General features: G+C 42.7%; 1 long non-coding RNA gene across 1 annotated transcript; it reads left to right on the top strand.

Moving 5' to 3' along the window:
• The first annotated feature begins 17,522 nt into the window (after positions 1-17,522).
• On the top strand, positions 17,523-21,215 carry LOC311436625. The gene is made up of 2 exons (XR_014692973.1): positions 17,523-17,663; positions 20,861-21,215. It is a non-coding gene; the product is annotated as an uncharacterized lncRNA (long non-coding RNA).
• The last annotated feature ends 1,256 nt before the right edge of the window (positions 21,216-22,471 follow it).

Here is a 22,471-nt window from a genome sequence, read left to right as displayed (position 1 = left end):
TATTTATGGCACAGCTGCAATCAGAAAAATGGCCATAAAAGTGCCATTGGGGATAACTGGTTCGGCCTCTCTTCATTAGCAGCTTTCTTCGCTCTATTTACAAACCAGGGGCGTTGTCAGCCTCACAAGCTCAAGCCAGGGAGATGAGATTTAAATGGGGTCATTTCTGGCTCAATAATCATTAGTAGTACTGAACTTTTTCAAGATAAAGTGTGCTCCATCTGGGTACTGATTTTTGTCAGTCAGACAAGAGCTTCCATCACATAAATTCTTTAAGGCCAACACTGCCAGCATTTATTTTTTTAAAGTATCTTACGGAAAAAGGCCTCAGAGCCATATTATATCAGAATTAAATGTTATTTTTGAATTAATATGTTCCTGAATCAGTTAAGCAATTTTGGCCAACCCCAAGCATTACTGTCGTTAATAAATAAATAAATAAATAACTTCAATTTACTGGCTAATTCATGCAGGACACCTTTAGATGAAGCAGTGACCAGATGTCCTCTGAGACTAGTGGAGAAAGAGAGAAAACACAGGAGAGAAAAATATCTGAATATTCAACTAGGAAATCCAGATTTGGAGGGGAAAGGATTCTGTGCCATACAATTTTGGTTATTGTGAGTTTGGGACTGAATAGTATCATTATTTTTTATAGTGCTATAAAACAAAAAACTCTTTTTAAGGAATCCAGTTCTAGCTGTCCCTTTTGGGTAATCAAGTCCAAGCGTGCTCTGTGCAGGATATAATTAGCTTGATGCACAAGCTAGTGAAGTAAATGGACTTTTAATGATGCTCACAGTGTGCAAAAGAAAAGTAGCCAATACAAAAAAAAAAAAAAAAAAGGCATTAAAACTGGAAGTCAAATAAAATTTCGTCTTGCTAATGACTTTTTGGCTTGATTTCTCATTTCACCTCTGGATGTTTTTTTCTTGCTTTTTTCCTCCCACTCCCTTTGGTTGAATTATTCTTCATAGTTTCCAGGGACACAAACCTGTTGCAGGCACATACTTCCTTGACTATCTGATCTTCCCACCCTATCACAAGCAGCATCTCCTATGTTTCTTCACCAGAAACAGCCTTATGATTCCTTCTCATACCCATTGCCATGCCCCCAAGGGCTGGCTGGTGAGGTTGCTCCTGCGCGGAGCAGTGTTCAGACTGAGTGATGGTCAAGAGATCTCTGATCTCCCTCCACTCACTGTGCAGGAAAGTTTTTTGATTTTCTGTCTTGCTTTTCTTTTGCAAGTTGAAAGACTCCTCTGGATCCCCCTGCCTTCTACTTCTGACTCCTTCTTTTCACTAAAGAGCAAGGTCAGACCTGAACTTCAAGACCCCTTTGCTTAGGAGCTGTCATTTTTGGAGGAGCTTGTCTGGCTTGAAATGACTTTGGTTCTAATTTAGAAAGCACAAGTCTCACACTAACCACGCACATCCAGTGGATGTTTATATTCAAAGGCCACCCTTCCTCCACAATGTACAGAAAAAGGGAAATGAATCACAAAACACAACTTCTATGAGCTGGACAGACTGCAAGAGTCGCCCCATCTTGGATCAAAGGAACTTTTGGCTCTGAGTCCTGGATCCATCTGAACTGGTGGCAACCTTCCCACTGACTCCAGTGGCACTGAATTTGTCCCTTGGACGTTTATGTTGTTAAATGGAGCTAAAAGTTCCTGGGCAAGCCAGAAGAAGTGTCCCCACCAGCCCACAGGGTCATGGGGTCTGACTCTCACTTACTCAAACATGCAAAACAACACCATCAAAAGCTCATAAACAGCGGCTAAGGCTGGAGGTTAAAAGAAATATCTGCATGCCTCACAGAAATCCAAAAGCAGTTGTGCAACTGCAAACCCATTAAGGCATGAGTCAGCCTGGCATTTGGAGGGAAAATGCATCCCATGGTGGACAGATACAGTGGGTAGATGGACCACATGGCCCACTGCCATCCTCAAGTGTTGCTATTTTAGGTCCCTTATAATGCATTATTTGCAAAAGTACCCTTTCTAACTGACTGTTGTGCTGTGAGGTGGGGTGTAACTTCCCTGCAGGTTGGGTTTCTGCCCCGGACCTCATTATTTGTCCTGTTTTGCTCTCAGTTTTCCATTTTCCTTTCCTATGACTCCACTCCCATTTTTCTTAATGCTGACCTTTCTGAGCTGCCTTGTCCTCCCTGATCACACCTCCTAAATCCCAATGTTTGCAGTTACTCCCTTGCTCGTAGTAGTAGAAAAGTACTTTGTTCGGGATCCTTCTGTCCCATTAAACAGAGGATTTATGGAACTCTGTTTAAGTGTGGCTTTCTTCTCACCCACTCCCAGACTCCAGGTCTTCTTCAGCTCTATGTCAATATTGGTGTTTGGTTATTTGTATTATTAGTAGTAACTGGTCTGATATGTGCCTATATTTATGTGTTTGTTTGTTTGTTTGTTTATTTCCAGTTCAATCACTGCTCTCACCTACCCAGTTTGCTGAACATTTCCTTTGCTTACCTAAGTAACATCATTGTTAAATGCTCTTTTCCTTAATACACTGAAGGAATATCAGTGTATTAAATGAGGCCACTGATGCTTTGAATGCAGTTTTTGGCTGGTCACCTTCTACTAACAGGTGAAGGCGGCATCCTATTACTTACCTAGTGCGGCAGCTGTAACCTCCCTGCAGGCTGTGACAACATCTACAGCAGTCAGCATCAGTATGTGGGAAAAGTACAATTTCGGCTCTAAAATTTTACACACTGTTGTTATGAACTGTGAAACTATGGCAGCTTTCCATCCAGAAACAGCTGGGCTTGCGTGTGGGTGAAGTAAGCGCTGTATTTTACATCTATGCTTGTCTTATCTACCATAAGGTAAGGATTTCTGGAAAGTGGATCAGTTGTTGCATGTTGCTGTCCTCACAATAACAGTGTCTTAGAAAACCATGAAATTATCACAAGTATCCCATCATCCATTTGCTTGTAGATTTTCAAACGTAGCTTGGCATTTCTCCTTGGAAAATTTGAGTTCTGCTAGGTGAATGAGCCATTCGGTTGTTAAAATATTCCCTTTTTACAGAGCATGATTGAATGTGCCTTGGATGCCAATCAGCGTGAAGAGAAAGAACAGACAAAACCCTAGGAGTGTAAAGAAGCTCCTTAGCTGCCATCCCCTTCCCTGCTCCCCTTAGGCAGTCAGCCTGGTGGGGAGCTGGTTTTTGTCTCCTAGCAGAAGTACTTGGGCATATGTGGTGCAAGACTAGAGAGAAGCAGTTTCCATCAGAAGCAAGTTGCTTCTCACCTAAGAGCACGACTGAACTCAGCAGAGACAGAAATGAAAAATGAAAGGTTAATATTCTGGCTCCGAGGCCCTTCTGGCAGACTAGAGATTGTCTTTGGATGTGTCACGAAAAGCTTTCAAGACGGACCCCAGAGCCAAACATTTCTGAAGTGACTAGCAGTTTTGGGAAACTCGGCTGTGACGTGCCCAGCTTGAGAAAGAGAAATCTGAATGCTCACCTTGTGAGAAATCAAGCCCCTGTGCAGGGCTGGGAGGAGGTAACTCAAACCCCACATCCAGTAACTCCCCACATACAAAAGCATTGAGTGAATTCTTCTCAAAATTGCCTTGTTTCATCCCAGTGAGACATTCCTGCAAGAAGATTCTCATTTCAACACGAATGCTTTGACCACATCAGTGTTTGAGATTTTTTTTTTTTGCATTTCTGTTACTGAGGTCTAATGCCTTCAGCAAAATTGCTTACCATGGAAAATCAGTAGTTTTGTCACTTATATTATTTACACTGAGTTTTCTCATGGTGAGAGCTTAGATGTCCTCCTGCTGCTTCAGAAAGACCTGGTGGATCACAGCTAGGGGAGGACACAGTCTGCTTGAATTCAAGTTCATTGGGCAGATCTCAAAGTTGGCTCCACATGGAAAAGACAATCCTCTTCTCCCCACAGGGCAAAGGAGTTGTCCATTGCAATCAGTGGGGTAAAAATAGCATAACTAGAGGAAAGCCTGTCCCAAAGAATCAGCCTTTTAAGGCTACATTTTGATTTCATGTACACTAGCTTGGACCTGGAGTATGTTGGAGATAACAGATCTGCAGCTTCAAATTTGTATTTAAATGTAAAAGCGGATCCTAGCAGTAGGGAAGACAAACTGATAAAGGAAATTATCAGCAAATTAAATGCATTGCAGTGAAGTTAAGTACTTAACTCAGCCAAGAATCCTCTGCTACTATAAGGTCTTCAAGGCTTGTCCAACTCATATATAGGGGTGAGAACATGCAGCTAAAATATAGGGGACTGAACCTCAGATTTGAAAACAATATTTCTCCTCCAGCTCATCCCTCCCTGTCTACCCTTACTTGATGGAAGGCTAACTGCCTACAGAAAGTGAAACACTTTGTTAGGGGTGCATCACAGCAATGGCTTAAATGCTCACTGACCTTGCAAACAGCCTGAACTCCTGAACTGATAGCCCAGCTTTCAGATGAGATGGTGGCAAGGTTCTCCACAAGTCCATGAGTCACTCAGCTGACCTCAAGAGGCCATAGCCCTACCTGTCCTTTCCAATGTATCTCAGCTCTGCCAGGACTTGGCAGGTTTGCTTATACTTTCTGGCAGAAATTTAGGCACCTGCTGTGTCAGGTGGCAGCTGACATGAGTGCGGAGCACCTCAGCCGAGCCTGTGTGCTGAACTCAGGCACATAATCATCTGGCCACGTCCCCAAGCCCTTTCTGGAATTTAGTCCCTTCGTTTCCCTGAAATGCTGCTCTGAGTTCAGACTTTCAAAGAGACATAGCTCAGGTTCAGATGATGACAAACCAGGGAGTTCCTGCTGCAGCACCTCTTCTCCAAGCACCTCGGTCCAGAGTTATCTGGCGTGCTGATGTGCAAGATGCACACCTCAGACTCTTCGTGATCTGCACAGCATTGTACAAGTTAATTATATCTGTTTCATGGAAGAGCAGCCCTTCCAGCAGCTCACCCAGACAGGGGTAGCTGCATTTGTCAGTTAAGGGGAAATTTTGATTATTGAGTCCATGTGGATGGACTGGGGCAATAGTGACCCAGCTGCTGCAGTAACCCACAGCTCCAGACTTTGGCTGCATCCCACTTCTACTACAGTCTCAACACTCAGCCTTCTCAGGCCTTTTTTCACCCCCAGACATTGGCAGCAGAGCAATGGAAAACAGAAAATGTTTAACATGTAGGAGTGTTTACTCTTGTCATGACACAATTTGGGATTTTCCATTAAAGCTTGAAAAACAAACCCTAAACATAATTTATTAGGAAAATAGTAGCTATGAGGTAAACTTATGTCAACGAATGCCAAGAGGTCAAACAGACGACACATGATATTTTGGTTGAATATTCTGTGTGTTACTAGAAGCAGTGCGAAAGCTGGCTCACGAAGTATTTGCTGGAGCGTTATGGTGGCTGGGGAATAGGGCAAGTCCAGAAAGTTCCTGAAAGCAAAGCCTTATTCTGCTTTGCTGCGACAGAGCCTTTTTCTTCAAGCACTAAACCCAAGTGCTCCAGATGCCAAGGTTGGCATGTGGCAGGGGATGCCAGCACCCCTGTGGCCACATTGCCCACAGGAGCCAGAGGATGCAGGGCAGGATAGTCGAAATACATATCAACCTCAATGATCACAAATCTATATGATGCATCTCACCCATTTTTAGAAGTCTAACCTCATTTTTAACTCCATGTACTGTGAGTTTAAGAAGAGTTTTGCATGAGATGAGATTAATGATGAATATCACAAAATTATATCATGACTTTATTTAGGCAGTGGCTGGAGACTAGGTAAATCCTACATTGTCAGAGCTCCTGCATTCTTGGGTTACAAACTTGGGTTACCAAAATGCTGACTTTATCCATCTTCAGGATGCCTTGGCACCATCTGAATATAAATATTGAATACAACATCACAGGTAACAAAATTTTTTTCAACATATTCCAGTAACTCTGCAAAATTAGCATTTATTTTGTGTTGCTTTTCTGCATATTGTTTTGGTGAACTCTAATAACGCTATTTCCATGTGTGCACTTGTAGAAATTATTCACCCTGGTTTGCACTGCAGGACACAGTGTTTGCAGATGGTGAGTTATACTGCTCTAAGAAAGGTAAAATTTACTGAAGTTCCAGGAGGGGAGTTAGGGGAAGTCGGCAGCCAAGCCAAGCAGGGCAGATTATAATAATCATTAGGACACCTCGAAGGAGTAATGACTTAAGCATTGCATAGATCTATTTTGCAGAGATGCAATACACTCCAAGATGTTTTTTTCCTCTCAGAAAATAATGCAAACACTCCCATAGACATGCTGTTCATATACTAAGGTTTGAAACCCAGTGATTCAGAGGAATTCACATACCACAACGAGGTGTGTTAGTTTTCATGGCTGGGATAACCACACCGTGGTGGGCATATCCCAGTAGGTCAATGGTACACTGTGGTGTGGCCCCTTGGAAGATGCTGAGATGTAATTCCAAGTTTTGCTGCATATTCCTCATATGAGCACCAAATCCACACAATTTTGGGGACTTAATTTGCAATGATGAAAAAAAAAATGAAAATACATAAGAGCAGAGAATGAGAAAGGTGGAAAAGACAACGTTTCAGATAATGGAAAATGCTTCTAGATGTGTCTTTGTGACCTTGGAGGGAGGGTAAAGCCACAAAGTATGTTCCCATGGGCAAAGCCATAGCCAGAAGACCGGGTGTCCAGACCATGGGCCATGTCATGACAGCTGTCTGTGGGAAACGCTCCAATGTGACAGATAATCCCAACCGCTTTGATGTACCTCACACCCTATTGTGGGTACGAACAAGCATTTGCCTACAATTGTTGAGATGAAATAAAGACATCCCCGAGCTCACTCTGTGGTGACTAGTTTGTGCAGCCATGCCCTAAATCTTAAATCATGAAGCTCAAATCGCTTTGAAAAATAGGAGTTTGGTTAATATACAGCTAATGCAACAATTTGTGATACTTAAAAATGCCCAGTAAGATTTCAAAATTGAATCCTTTTAGGATCACAGAGTCTTTGAGGATCCAAACTCCAAAAGAATCCAAGTGTCTGAGGTGTAAAATTTAGGTCTGCTGAGTCCTTCAGCTATAACCCCAAAGTTTCCCCTAAATATTTTGACTTGTATTGGTCACTAGATTTCCTTTCTTGTCCCTGAAACACATCAGGGACAAACACCACTCTCAGAGTGATCTCCCACTCAGACCAGCTGGGATGTAAAGGTACAGCCAGCTTCCCCTGATACACCAGTGACTGAAGAAAAACCTTTTACAAGAGGAGGAAAGAGGAGAAATCCTGGGCGTTGGTCATGTTTGACACGTATATACGTTATAGAGATTGAGGTGTAAGGACGCTTTGGATGGGAAATTGAGATGCTTTAGCCACTGGGCATCACTGCCCGAAGTTTCAGGAGGTAGCAAGATGGCAAACACAGAAATGTATTTAACCTTTTCTTGGGGTTAATTAAGGTGGCTCCCCATGTTTTGACTGGTTCACATCCTTTCTTAACTCATCTGAGAAGCACATAATCCACAGATCATAGATCCAAAGTCCTCTCTAACAGCTAACCCTCTAAGGCAGGTTCTTCAGTGTATGATCTTTTTCAGTCAGTTTATAAATTATTCATTCTAGCTCTGAGCCTTTAAACTCTCTTAAAATGCAATAATTAAACTCAGGGAAAAATCATAGTTCTTCCTTGTAAAGAGCTGCATCCACAGCTCTGTTACACCAGAGCATCTTTCTTTGAGATATTAAGGGCTTGGATGAAGCATTCATCAGTAGTGGAATCTGAAACACAGACCTTAGGTACTTGCCAGAAAGATTCAATTTTAAGTATAGGGCATTTAGAGCTTTAAAATGTAAATTTTGAACCACTAGATCTGATACGGAACAGTGTGGAGCCATAGGGCTGAGATGAATGGGATGACAGAATCTGATGCAGGGAGTGCAGAGCTTCTAGCAGAGCCCAAACCCTGTCTTGGGCACAGTGGTCAGAGCTGGCCAGTGTGTAGAGGCATTCCTAACACAATCCTAGAGTGGATCCCAACAACAAGACAAGTAGAGGTCAACGCACTTCCCTACCCTGCTGTTCTTTGATGCTGGCCCCCCCTCCATTCACCCACACAACCCCTTGATGTGAATGGGTCAAGACTCACTCTCCATATGGGGCAGTGAGTGCTATTTTTAATTTTTGAAAGTTAAACCAGCTCTGAAGCTGGATTAGTGATGGCAGATCCCCCTAAACTATAGGCACGTAAACTGAGGGTGGACAGCTGCTGCGACGTTCCTGGATGGGAATCTAACCCTTAAACACACTAGATGCACATACATGGCTTCTTGGCTGCCCCATTTATGCCCATCTGTTACGATGGCACAGTGCCTGCTTAGAAGTTGGTCAGATCTTTGCCCTTGGGTAATACACCAGGCAATGATGGATATATAAGGACACCCTGCAGACAGTGGCAAGAGATCTCTTCCCCAGGAAGCGCCTTCTCCTACTCTGCCTGAACAATGCAGTTTGGTGCAGTGATGCCTCCTTGTGCTCCAGGCACACCTGTTTCATTACTGGTCCAGTAATAAGTAGGCAAGCTGAAGAGAAGAAAAGGAGCTTTTGGACTTCATGGAAAGTTCTGGCTGTCAACAATGAGCCAGGTTGTATTACAGAGCATTCCTGAAATACATGCAGTCACCAATGGGGACATCAACATGACAGTTCCACCCACTGCCACCATGCAAAATGGGCAACAGGACCAGGGGACAAATCATATTTCAAAGGACTGCATGCATCTGAGTCCAAGATACCACTTGTACATTTGCCTCAAGAAGAGAGGGACGTAACTCTACCTGGTCTTCAGCAGAGTACATGATGCCCTTTCACAAGGGAGCATGACGATATTAATAACTATGTCAGGTGGAAAGCCAGTGACTTTCTGCTGTTCTTTTAAGAAACGTGCATCTCACTTTGCATCAAGTGGGGAAAATACCCTTAAAGTCAATATTAAGAATTTTATGGGCTTCTTCTTTCCCCTCAACCCAATGATTTTGACTTGCAGAAGGAAAGACCTTGAGTCTATAGGACAAGTAATGTTTGGTTTGATACAGAATAGGGCATGCAATGATCTGCCTTTGTATTTACAATAACACTTAGAGAACTCAGATAAAATTGAAGCCCTAGTCACTCTTCAGGACAGCTTCTTTTCCTGGAATCATAAAATATAAGGTGGATTAAGGCAAAAGGGGAGAATATTATATTATATTATATTATATTATATTATATTATATTATATTATATCATATCATATCATATCATATCATATCATATCATATCATATATATAATATATATATTATATATAATATTATATATATTAACTACTGAGGATTTGATAAAATTACTTATTTGTGTTCACATAGGAAATTTTTCAGAAAGTCCCTCTAAATGCCTTGCTCACAGTTTATAAGCTAAGTCGTCCAAAGATAGAATTGCCTCAAGTGCCCTTGCAGCCGTGCAGGTTGGTGACAGTGCCTCTTTTGCTGCCCTTCTCACTAAATATTTTCCAAGGTTCTACTTTCAAGGTTCTACTTCAGGCTGATTTATTAAAACCAGCAGAAGCCTGAGGAAAACAAAACTGCTTTGATGCCATCTTAGAAGCTGCTGTCAGGGGAAAGATCCCCCAAGATCCGGGATCCCAACTCAAGAGAGCAGAAGTGCACTTGACTCAGTGCATGGTACCAATGAAGATGTGACAGTTCTTTCCCCCTTCTTTATTCTCCCTTTTTTTCTTTATAACTCTGCACCTATTTCTATACTGTCCACAAAGCAGTGTGAGCGCTGGTGCCCAAATAAGCGCTGAAGGTCAGTGTGCCAATGCAAGTGCACTCCCAGTCCACCACCTTGTGGACAGGCGGCTGGCAGCCCTTCAGAGACCATTCTCTCATGATGATATATGTGTCCCCAAGGGTAGGTCTCGGAAGGGTATCTGAACCTCTAGATCCCACTGAAATCCTATAGCCTCCTTGTTCCTTGGGCCTCCATATACACTGGGAATAGCAGGAAATCTCTAGCTTAAGAGAATGCTATAAGAGAGATACTAATGTAATTACAGCCGCTTACTCATTTCAGGTGGACAGATTTCATGTATTACCTGTGATGGCCCTTCTTATTGTCCAAACCAGCCTTCAGTATACATATGTTTTGCTGCAACACGCTGGCTCATATCCCATCCATAACAGAGGGCCTTCCACTGACTGATACTTAGAGTGTGCTTTGTGACTCTCTGGCGAAACCTCTACATTCAGACCCTGGGTTAAGATAATGTTTTAACCAAAGAGAAAGTCCACACTTCTTGCACTACCAGCAGTGAGAAGCACTTGGTGTGAATGTCCATCTCCTTGGGAGTGACCTGGTGCTGAGTGCTGGCCCACTGATCTCGCAGTCTGGCCCAGCCCCAGCAGCCAGGAGTGGACAATGTATGCAGTTTCTGACCGTAAGCCATTCCTCTCACTCTAATTAAGTCTGACAAGCCCAGTTTCTACTTTCACATTGAGCTCACATGCTCCCATATGAGAAAATTTTATTCCAGCTGCCATTGTATAATCAGAAGCATTATAGTTTTTATTCTTTCTTGCCAGACGGTGTTTTTTTCTCTAATTGGATCCATAAGAATGCCCTTACTTCTGAGATGAGACAGACTTTTGCCAAGACTAATATCTGCAGAGAGGAGTTAACCTCATTTATACCTTACCAAGTCATGTTTTTAATCCAGCCAAAGGATTTTATCACTGGATGATTGATATGGAGTAGAAGCCACCCAAATAACCTAATAAGTCTAAGATCCTAGAAGATCTTCCTTCAGCCTTGTGCCTGCTGGCAGCATTTTTCATGATACCCACCCTCAGAGATGACCTACAAACACCAGTAGATGTGCACCTTGCTGAAGAAACAGCTAGAGACATGCATTTTGTACATAGTCTGGCAGGATGAACGTTAAATTTTAGCTGGGGTTAGACTGGATACTTAGGTACCCAGAAAACCACCCCTAACATTGGCAAAACATGTTTTCAGGTGTTGAAATGCTGCCAGGTTGTTCACAATAGACTTATCCCAGCTCTTTGGTCTTCCGGTGTCCTTAGGCACAATAAATATTCATGCTGAGGACCCATCCTTGCCTATGATAGCTCCTCTCCATCTGTCTGGATCACTGTGAAACTCATATTGTGAGGTGAACTGGCTTGTTCACATTGCATGTCCAAACACCTGAAGGTCCAAGTGCCAGTGCGAGTCATGTCCCTGGAGAATTCAGACAGACAGCAGCCAAGCCAGGGCTGGAAGATCTCAGTTTTACACCCAGTTCCAATGGGATTTAGTTATGCATCCTATTCATTTTTTGTGGAGCAAGATCCAGAGCACAGATACTTCTTTTTTTTTTCAAAAGTAAACGCCTCCTGCTCATTAAATTATATTTCTGTTGGCAACTGAGGGCCTTTGACCTCTGTGAGCAGCGTGTTCTTTCCAGCAGTAAGTTTATATATAGACTGGCCAGTTCATTACCACACAGAGGATCACTTCTTTGTTAAGATTAGACAGTGCCTGAGCATGGCTAAAAATGAAAGCAGAAAGGCAACTTGCCCTTTGCAGGCAGGAAGTCATGGAAGTGGGCTTCAGCTCTGTGTGAAGTCACTGAGCTGCTGCTCCTGAAGGTTGCGTGAACCAGAAAAGGCACGATACAAAGCTGCAATGTGATGCTGCCAGGTAAGTGCTGGGGCTGGAATCACTCCTGAACCAAAGCCTCACAGAAACAAAGTCTAAGGACTGCTAAAGTTGTATGAATCATTTTTTATTTTTTTTTAATAAAAAATAAAAAATAAAAATAAATACCAAAAAGCTTGGTGAAGCAAAGCTTGGTGAACTAGCATAGGTTTGAGAAACTCTATCCTATAGAACCCTTGAATGTAACTACCCCAAAACTTCAGGCAGGGTCTAGGAATGATGCAGAAGGAAAGGGGAGTAAGCACAGGGATATGTCCAGGATGTCTGCCTTACACAATACCTTCCAGAAGAAAGGCCAAGATTTCTAACTTCTTGGATGTACTCACCCAAAAACTTGCCAAAGCTTTTCATTCTCTGTGCTGCTAACAGGAATAAGGTAATGGTAACGGGAGGTGAAATTCAATTAGGTGGAACAAAAGGAACCTTTTATGGATTTTCCATCATAAATCCTTTACACTGATTTTTTTTTTTTGGTGGGGGGAGATGGGGAGAAACATGCTGTTTAAAGAAATGAGGCATAACATATAAACCAGTATTGGTGATTAAATAAACATAAATCAGTACTTAGTGAAAAGTTGGTGCAAATGCAATCACAGCACACTATGTCATTGTCCTTTTGCCAGGAAGACTGCTTAAAAATAATGGCTAAAAAACTACTCTTATTTAGGCATCATCTAGGCACGGATGCCAAATGGCATCTGGGATTTTAAACCACAGTCTATATGTAATGCATTAAGTTCAGTGAATCTCAAGCCAGGGACCACTTCCATTCTTTAGACCCTCCACACTTAAAATTTGTGCTGACTTACATCATACCTGCCCCAGTATGGTGAGGCATAAAGGCATAAATCTGGCATAAATCTGTGTGTTTGTCCACTGATACTGAGGGGATTGATTTAGGTTCTACTTACAGCGGGAGGCCCAAGAAAGCTGTGTAGCATAGCCAAAGGCAGTGTGGGCTGTGTAGAGGCTTTGGGGCTTCTGGTATTAGACAGCTTTCTGCTCTCCCCTTCAATAGGCCCTTCATGGGATTAAGAAGATAAAACTATTAACTCCCAAATCCTACGATCCAGTTTTATGTTCCTCCAGAGGCAATTACTCTCCTCAAGAAATCTTTGTTAAAGTCACAGAATCCATGCCATCTTCTAGTGCCCTCATGGCCTTTGGGGCCAAGAGTTTCCAATCCACTAACAGTCAAAAAAATTGTTCACTACTCAGCACCTTTTGCACCACAGGGTCTGCCCAGTCCCCTGGCACTCTGATCAGCTGTATGAACACTGGATCTGTTTCTTCAGATGATGGATCAGCCACAGCCATGGCTCCTAACAACTCTGCAGAAGTGGTGAGGGAGGTGGTAAAGGTAATGGAGGCATCAGCAATGGTGAAGGTGCCAGTGCCAGCTCCATCACCACTATCTGCTCCTCTGCAAGACTTGAAGGGTCAGGTAGAACTAGAGCTTCCAGTAATCTCTCAGTGTCATTGGCACCTATCAAAACATTCAACAGCTTCAGCAGGAAACAATAAGACATTTGGAGCTCAGTGAGGAAAAGCCCTGGTGAGTTTTTAATGATTCAAACTGGATCGTTTGGTGGAGGCAAGTGTTAATGCCAGACACAGATCGCATGCATACATAATTCACCACTACATGCGTGGCACCTAAGGCCAGCAAGGACCATTCTGAGCAAGAGGAAATGGCTGGTGCCCTCAGCCCACCAGCCACACATGGCTGGTGGCTATAACACTATATATATATTACAATATATAACCATGTAACAATATATATTTTTGCTATAACAACTTAAAATAGGGCATCCCAAAGCCAGAAGGACTCACTTCAGTTAACTCTGGTGTCCCATAAAAGCTGCGTCTTGGATGGAAGCACCAAGGTGCATACCAATCCTTGGATGTAATAGCATCAGATTTTCCCTCTTGAAGATCCATTTTGCTGGAGATAGCCCATAGCTCTTATCTGCTAACTTTCAGATCCAAGACCCAAGTCAAGAATCTCTGTGCTTGGAGTGGTACAAAACCTCCATAGAGTCACTGCTACTGGGCCTATGAAGATGTCTAGCATGAAGGCCAGTGCCTTGAAGATGCGAGGAGGAAAAGCTCTCTATACTCTGCATGACAACCCTCATCTCCTTGAAGAGAAAAAAGAATAGGTCCCACACTGATTGTGTAGCTTCAGTTTCTCTTCCCTGATGTAACTAATATCGCAAAGTCTGTCTTGTAGGGTCAAAATCGCTTAGGCAGAGCAGTCTTTTTACATAGAAATAACGCTTGTGTTTTATTACAGAAAATCAAACCCATGGCCACCAAAAGAAGGGAACCACATATTTTGTGTGTCCCCCAGGAGCCCACACCAGCCCAGGCCTTGGATGGAGAGGATGTGGGCACACCAGTCGCCCATCATCAGGCAGCATTTACTGGTCCTGCCCACAGACACAGACATGTTGGTCACACATACGCAAGAACTCAGAGAATAGCCCATGTCAGAAGTGTACAATTTAAAACCCAGACAGTTACATTCTTGGAAACATTCATCCCCAAGTCAAACCGAGAAAAAAATATATATTCAAAATACCAACAATACCAACAACAGGCACATCACTCTCCTACAGCTCCAGGGTTGCAGCATGGCAAAACACAGAAGGAGGCATAGGAAGGGCAGGATCCACAACTGCAGCCCTAATAGTTACTCTGCGGGTGGCTTGAGGGTCCTTGGGTTCAAACAGGAGAAGCTACAGCCCTACAACCGGAATGGTCCTAAGCCACCAACACATCACCCAGAAAGCTGCAAGGCTGATTTTGTACAAGACACTGTCTTGCTCTGAGTGAAATCAGTACCAAGGCTTCTCCTTACTCTGGCTGGATTAAAGGTTCATGCAGACCTGAGTTCAGTCTTGCATCAGTGTGCCTACAGTGTTCAGTTGTCTACGCAGGAGCACACCAGTGTTGGTGCACTGGTAGCACAGTGAGCCCATAACATGGTTTTGTGTCTGTGCATTCATGTATTCACAGATTTTACATGTGTAAATAACATGTTTTTAAACATGATGATGGAAGCAAGTTATGCATCTTTAAGAAGGTAGGGACTTCCTATGGGGAAATGATATTTCTTCATCTTTGGGAAGTGTGAACAAAAGAGTGGTAGTTTTAATTAATGTTCTTTTTTTTTTTTTTTTTTTTTTTTTTTGCAAGGGTCATTATTTGCAATTTCAAGAATAGAGATCTTCAAAAACATCAGATTCAACCTGTTATTTAATCTGGCCTTTCTTTGAATCTCTCCTTTCTTTGTAGACATGTCCACTAGTCCTTAACCTGATTTATGTGATTGGTCAATTGTGAGTTAATGAAGGGGATAAAATGTTTTCTGGAATGCTGGGATAATCGACAAATAGCAATGACCAGTAACTGGACCATGGCCAAGACAGGAACTTAATCCCCTGAAGTCCAAGGGTATTGTGAAGTTGCACTGAAGTGGGAACTGAAAGAAACCAGTTACATCATTCCGTTTGTTTCCTTAGATTGGGACAAATGCACTCACTCCAGTAAGCATATTTGAAGACTAATTATACAAGGAGAAAACAAGATAGGATGGAATTTCTCTACTTTGGGGCATATGTGATTTCAAGTGCAGTTTAAGGGTTTAATCCTCTTCTTTTCTAGCAATTTTTTACTGTTTGATGCAGTCAGTGTGTGTTATTTCTTCCAGAGGTCACACACTCTCGCCCCCTACCTCTGCTTTCCTTAATGATGTGGAGCAGCTCTCTAGCCCTCTGTCAAACATTTTGCCTGAATTCTCAGTGGCAACACAAGAGCTGAATGGTTCAGCTGCAAGGATTAAAGAGGTGGGTTTAAAATGTATGTATGTCCTTCAAGTGTAAAATTTAAATGAGAAAACAGAGACACTCTCTTGCTCTGCTTTGGATTTCTTGTAAAGGTCAGAATTCATCACTGCTGGAGTCCCACTGGAGTTAAGCAGTTTTGTCAAGGAAGAACTTGGGGCTATTCAGTGTAGCCAAGGCTTCTCCGCCTGGATCCCTCTGGTTTCAAACACACACCTCAAGAGATGTGGTAGGAGATGACGGGGACAGAGGATTTTCAGGTTGCTGGTACACAATCATTGAACATAAAAATTAAAACTATTCACAGGAGGTCTTGGTCAATGCTCATGATTTCAGCATCTAGACAGGGACAGAAGTACAGCACCTGTGAGACTGCCAAGAAATGAGCTATCACACCTTTGGTGGAGGGAAAAAGGTGGGCTATGGGCAATACACCAGTGATTAAGGACTAGGGCATTCTTAAATATCCCCTCTGACTGTGGTAGGTACCACCAGCACCAAGATGTTTCCCAGCAGTAGAGGAATGACAACCCAATTTGCCTCATGCCTCCAATTTTGGTGAGCTAGGCTTGATTCCCAACGTGCTACATGATATATGCGAGTACAAAGAGGTTCACCAGCTCAGTCCTTGTCCTAAGGCTTTGCAACGTATCTCTCAGAAAGGCATTTTTGGTGATACTGCAGGATGCCCCGTCTCCTAATCAACACCTAGATTCTTAGTAATGTTTTATTCCTCACATACACATCTTCTTCCCAGATCTTAAACATTGCTGAAATGAAAGCAAAACAAAACAAAAAATCAAACAAACTGAAGTGCCAGAGCTTCTCTTCATGGACTTCCAATATAACACCCTCCCATGTATATTTGTGCTGCTTAGACTCACTCTTCCTTCAATTAGTGGTTAATCTTTTTACCATTTAAAGGATATTTTTCCAACAAGAGGCCCCAGAGAGACAATGTTGCACATGCAGGTGGACTGTGAATTCACCAGGGAGAGGGTTGAGGTTTATTTGCCTCATTTGCACCTCAGACAGTGGGGTCCTGATTTCACTGCTATGCCTAGTTTGTGTAATTGATGGGCAAATAATTGAGCAGCTTAAAATGGCTGAGAAGGCCCAGGAGAAGGTTCAAATGGAGCCTTTGCTTTTCTTACAAGAGCTGTTGGGATCTGTCATGATGTGAGTTTTGAAGGGAGCAAAAGATGGTGTTTGCAGTAATGAGATTTCCAGGCCTAGAGGCCCACGGGGAATAATGAAGAAGAGAATGAAGTGAGACATGAAGAGTGAGGAGAGATTAATTAGTCACAAGAAACATCCTCTTGGTGCTCTGAAATAAGACAAAAAACTCTCTGATTCATGAGAACTGTGTTAATAGCCCATGGAGACTCACTAGACTGGCCAGCGCTGGGATCTCCACTAGAGAGTAGGCCCGGCTCTGGTGGGGTCCTGCTGCTCCTTGGCTGTTCGGACACCAACCCGAATTCACAGACTCCTTCACTACCTGGCCTTGTCTCTGATGGAGTCACATTCCTCTCCCACCTCCGCCTGGCTCCCCCACTTTATACCACTAGGCCTGCTCCATGCGTTGCTTCTGCAACTTCGCCTCTTCATTAACAGTTTAGCAAGCTAATTGCTGTCCTCCTGTGAACTGGCTGGGTTGGCCAGGCAGCTGCATCTCTCTCGTGTAGAGGAATTTGTTGATTAAAACAATTAGCTCATCCAGTTTGACCTTATCAGCTGAAGTTTCCTTTGCTGCTGATGAGCAGCACATGTCAGTAGGCCTGGAGCTCTTCACAGCAACATGGAGCTCATCAGCAAAACGAGGGGCTGGGTGAGCAGATGGGCTCTGGTGGTACAAATTCCTTCCTGCCAAGAGCTCAGGAGAGAGATGTAGAGGAAAAAAAAGTAATCAGCAGCACAGAAAACATTGCTGGGTCCTGTTTATGAAAAAATTCAGCAATAAGTGGCTTTGGATGACGAGGTTGTTCCAGAGAAAGACTGAAAAAACGATGTTGGCAGTGGGAGGTATGGGAACTTAAGGGAGAAGAGCCGATATTTAGCTATAATTTGCTTGTGGTAACCAACTAACCAGCCAAAAAAACTTACGAGGCATTTCCACAGTAATTCTTATGAAGTTGTTTTCATGAGGTTTGTGTCTGATGTAGTAAAGATATCTACCAATACATTGCATACATTCAGGAGAGCAGTGATTGCTCTGTTTCAGAGGTTTCAGATGAAGCTTTTGTTATTACTCACCTTTTCAACCCTGTGAACAAAAACAGATCTGATTAGGTTACAGCCCAAGGTGCTGAACCTCATCTCCACACCTGTCAAGCAAAGAAAAGACTTGGAGGAAAGGTCTAGAATGGCATTATTATTCATTTCCCCTTGTCCTTAATTGCCATATTCAAGTGTGGATGTTAATTTGAACCGGGTTTAAGTCAGGATGACAACTTATTTTAAGGACAATGAAATACAGCAGTCCCTCAACTAGTATCCACAATAGGTCAGCTCAAGGCCTGATTCACCTCTCTCAGGTTTCTTAAAACCCTCCCATTTGAAACACAGTCCGTTGCAGTGCTTACTTACCCAATGAGTTAGAATGCTTTCCTTGGTGTTCAGCAAGTCCAAATCACAGAATCACAGAATTTCTAGGTTGGAAGAGACCTCAAGATCATCGAGTCCAACCTCTGACCTAACGCTAGCAGTCCCCACTAAACCATATCCCTAAGCTCTACATCTCTTTTATTTGACAATGATTTTTCACCTTTCTCTCCTGCAGTTTGAATCTAGCGTGTCTGGAGTACCCAGTGCTTCTGCTGTAGTGCCTGGAGCTGGACAAAGCAGTCCACATGGCTTGGATACGCCTCTCTCAATTAAAACCATAAACTAGAACTGCCAAGTGCTGACTTCAGTAACATGTCTATTAATAGTGTCTGTTATCAGGGAAATGGGAAGAATGGCAGACAGATAGAGGGGGGAAAAACAGTATCGAATTAGACATTTATCTGAAAATATGCTTCAACTTAACCACAAAATATAGTCCGATAACCTACAGAGTTATGGTTATGTAGGTGATAAGCCTCCCCTTAATTTTTGCACAGGAAACTGTGTTTCAGATTAACTTTTCAGAAGGGATAACAGAAGTGATTCACTCCCGCAAGCACAAAACCCCACGCTGGTGTGTTTATGCATTGCCATGGGCAAAGCGCCTTCTAGGCACTGAAGATTGATCCCTTCTCCAAGCATTGTGCAAATCAAAGGCTGTTTTTGTTGCCTGCTGGAGTATAGCAGCTCTGATTATTAAATTTGTAACAAAATCTCAGGTAACATAAATATTTGGATACAACAATCCAGAGGGATTAAACAAATACAGAGCCAAACTCTTGCAGGATTTCCCGTGTTGTTATTCAACCTGCACGTTTTAGAGATAGGAAAACCAAACTGTGCAGGGCTGTGATTGTTCCCAAAGACTAAATACCCACACATATGGGACTAGATTCACAGGAAGGATTTAAGGATCAGTATTAGACTCTGTTCCTAAATCCTAATTAGTCAATTCCTAAAGATGATAGTTCACAGAACCCAGCACTCTGAGCAAGGCTCTGCCTAGTACCAGTTTCTCTATAAAAAAAAAGAAAAGAAAAAAAAAAAAAAAGCTTAGTGGCAGAAATTTCATGTGGGATTAACAACTGGAGATATTTTTCTTAAATCTAAGGACTAAGTCAGGCCAGCCATTCCTCTTCCTTCCCTCAGAAACTCTAGAGATGGGGTATCCTTTGCAGAGTTCTCCTGCCCCAAATATTATCCTACACATCTTTGACAGGAGAGACCCAGCACTTCCTGCACTGGGAACTATCTGGGGACTGTTTTATAAGTTGGGTCATTGGTCTTTTAAGTGTAAAGGGTTTTTATGCAGAAGGGATGGGGCTTTGCTGTGGTGGGGACAGTGCAAGAAGAGGGGACAGGCTTTCTCCAGTAGCCCATGGGGCTCCGGCATGATTTTCCTTTCCATGGTCTGAAGAAAACCTAAAGGTCAGTTCAGAGTGGGAAGAGACAGCTTGATGTGGTGAGCCACTGGGCTTGTAAACAATGAACCCTATTTTGGATGGAAAAGCTTCAGTTCCAGCTCTAGAAACATGCTAGCACCAGGGGACAGCCCAAGTTATAATTGAATCTCTTTGTGCTATTGCTCCTTTGGCCTTCCTAAGCTGAGGCAAGCTACATCTGATTTCTTTGGCATCATCTAGCATGTGTACTGCCAGCATGTTGCCCTCAGTGCCTTATGTAAGCCCAACTGGCCACTTCAGTGACCTCTTGTTCCTTCTATACATGGAACATATTTTGATGATTTTATAACTCCTTAAATAAGGTTTCTTTTATTCTCATCTGAATGCCCCATTAACTTGGTTTTGGGTCCTGTCCCAGTCTCCAGAATACCTGATGCTTTATAGTTTGTATATACCAGACTGCTTGCTGCTCCAGGCTGTGACAGAAGGTGTCTGGTTCATACAGTTCTCCCTTTAGATGTCAGATTGCTTAATCCATTTTCCCATCATCACTTTAAAAAATAAGTAAATGAACGGGGAAAAAAAAGCACAAGCAGCTTTCCGTCTACATTCTCACTGCAAAAGCTGCCCGTTAACTCATTTGTATTTTCTTTTTGGCTAGCAAAAGCAAAAAGTTCCCCTTGCTGTTCAGTTCAGCTTGTCCAGCCCAGGTAAATGGACAGATTTTGCAACAAGAAAGCTCAGCGTGGGTCGTTTCAGCACACATTCAAGGGGCTGATGAGTGAGGCACAGGACTATTGAGATGAGGATCTCTGAAGCAGAGCAGGAAACTGGCACAAGAAATGCCACATTTCCCAGAAACTGATTTGTCAGGAGGCGACCTGCTTGCAGGAACACTGGAGAGGGAATAATCTCCAGATGTAGCATTTTAAAAAATACTCTTCAACTTGCCATAATCTGCTCTCTCTCTCTTGTATTTTTTTATTTTAGTTTTTTTTTTTTTTCAGATGAATAATTTATTTTTATTCTAAAGCACCTTTGGTTTGAAATTTCAGTGCACTAAATGTTGCAAAAGTTTTTTGTTATCATTAGGTATCAGAACTGGAACAAATTGCTCCCATATGCTTCAGATTAAAGATTTCACTTGAATCAATCTGAAATTGCAGGGGGAGAGTATGGTGTGTAGAGTTTTACTTGTTGTATTTATTACAGGAAGGGAAGAAAAGAAAAAGCCCTGAAACGTCTCACAGGATGGGGAATGAGTTTTCTACTCACTTGTGGAAGCCAACTCCTCCAGGCAGAACTGCTCTCACAACAGCCCAGCCCTGGTGAAGGTTTCTTACATCAACAGATGGAGAGAAAATGCTCCTATCTCAAATACACACTGGCCATGGAGGGTATAATGAAAGATGGAGGCAGATTAGGCCAAAGGTGTCGATGCTTTCTCTCATTCTCAACTCAGCTTTCTCCTTTTCCTCAGTATTAACCCGTTTCATTGTACATCTCCCGTTTAGTATTAAGTGAGCAAGTTGTGCATTTGTATTAAATGATGGCAATTGACCCCAAACTTCCCCTGCTTTTTAAACTCTTGTGGTTGCTTTTGACTTCTCTGTCCCTCCCATTTATTCCTTGAACTTCACCTCTCAAAGGTCTCTCAAATCCTGAAACAGCCCCTTGTGTCTCCCTTGCCTGCAGATTTTCCAGCTGAAGCATCCCAGACTACAGCACACTGGCTATTTTTTCGAAAAGCCTTCCAGCAGGAAGCTTCAAGTGTTTCCCCCTGCTCTCCCTCCTCTTCTACTCACCCCATTTTTATTATTATTATTTTTTATTTTTCTTTACAGTTTGAACTCTGGGATGTATCATCTCTGCAGCCAGTATATTATCCAGGATTTCAGTACATATGCATTCAGCAGCATGCGGGTTCCTATCAATTTATTTGCTGTGCTCTACAGCCTTTCTCCTCCACAGCAGTTGGGGAAAAAACAGAGCTTTCAGCAGCAAAATAAATAAATAAATAAATAAATAGAAACAAGATGAGGATCCCCAGCTCCCTCACTGGTTTTCCTCTCTTGCAGTGATGGGAAAGGCTGGTGGGAGCCCTGTGTATGGCAGAGCCATGCTGCAAACAGTACTGGGGATGAGTGAACCATGGAGAGGTTTGGGAGCAGGTCAGAGAAGCCTCTGCAAATCTGTCTGGATTTATGAAGGTTATTACTATTATTTTCTTTATATATATATATCGTGTAGAAAGATCTCGGTGCCCCCCTGCACTGGTGGGAAGAGCTGATGATGGGGTCATGGAAGGGCTGGGGAGGGGAATTGGCATGCTGTGTTTTGTGAAGGCTTCAGATGGGAGCTTCACCCAAGGCATCCCATTGGGGCTGCATTAGGCAGAAATATGTTAGCTAAGCTCAAATCACTAAATGTGGAGGCTAGATGGACCAGAATGTGGGGACACTGCTTCCTCCCTCATGGGGTATGAGAGATGGCTGGTTTGGACCAGAAACAAAGGACAGTGTGGAATGGCGAGGACCACATACCTTAACATAATCTCCCAGGTAAGTGTAACACCAGAGTTTTCACAGGATGTCTCCATTTAGAAAGAAGAAAAGTAGAGAATTGTAATCAATCTATCTCTACATGGGATCTCTACTGATGTTCTGACGTTTAAAATAATAACCTGTAATCCCAAGTGAGGAAAAAATTACAGTAGGTGTGCTACTGCCTGAATGAAGCTATTTTTTTGCCAAAAAAAAATGAGTGGTGAAGTAGATGTAAACTTTTAAAGAAATCCCCAGCAGAAGCCCCATACATTTTTGA

The sequence above is a fragment of the Aythya ferina genome, assembly GCF_964211825.1.
Source record: "Aythya ferina genome assembly, chromosome: 4".
NCBI lineage: Eukaryota > Metazoa > Chordata > Aves > Anseriformes > Anatidae > Aythya > Aythya ferina.
Note: the sequence above shows the minus strand (reverse complement) of the source record. Positions and strands in the feature narration are given on the sequence as shown.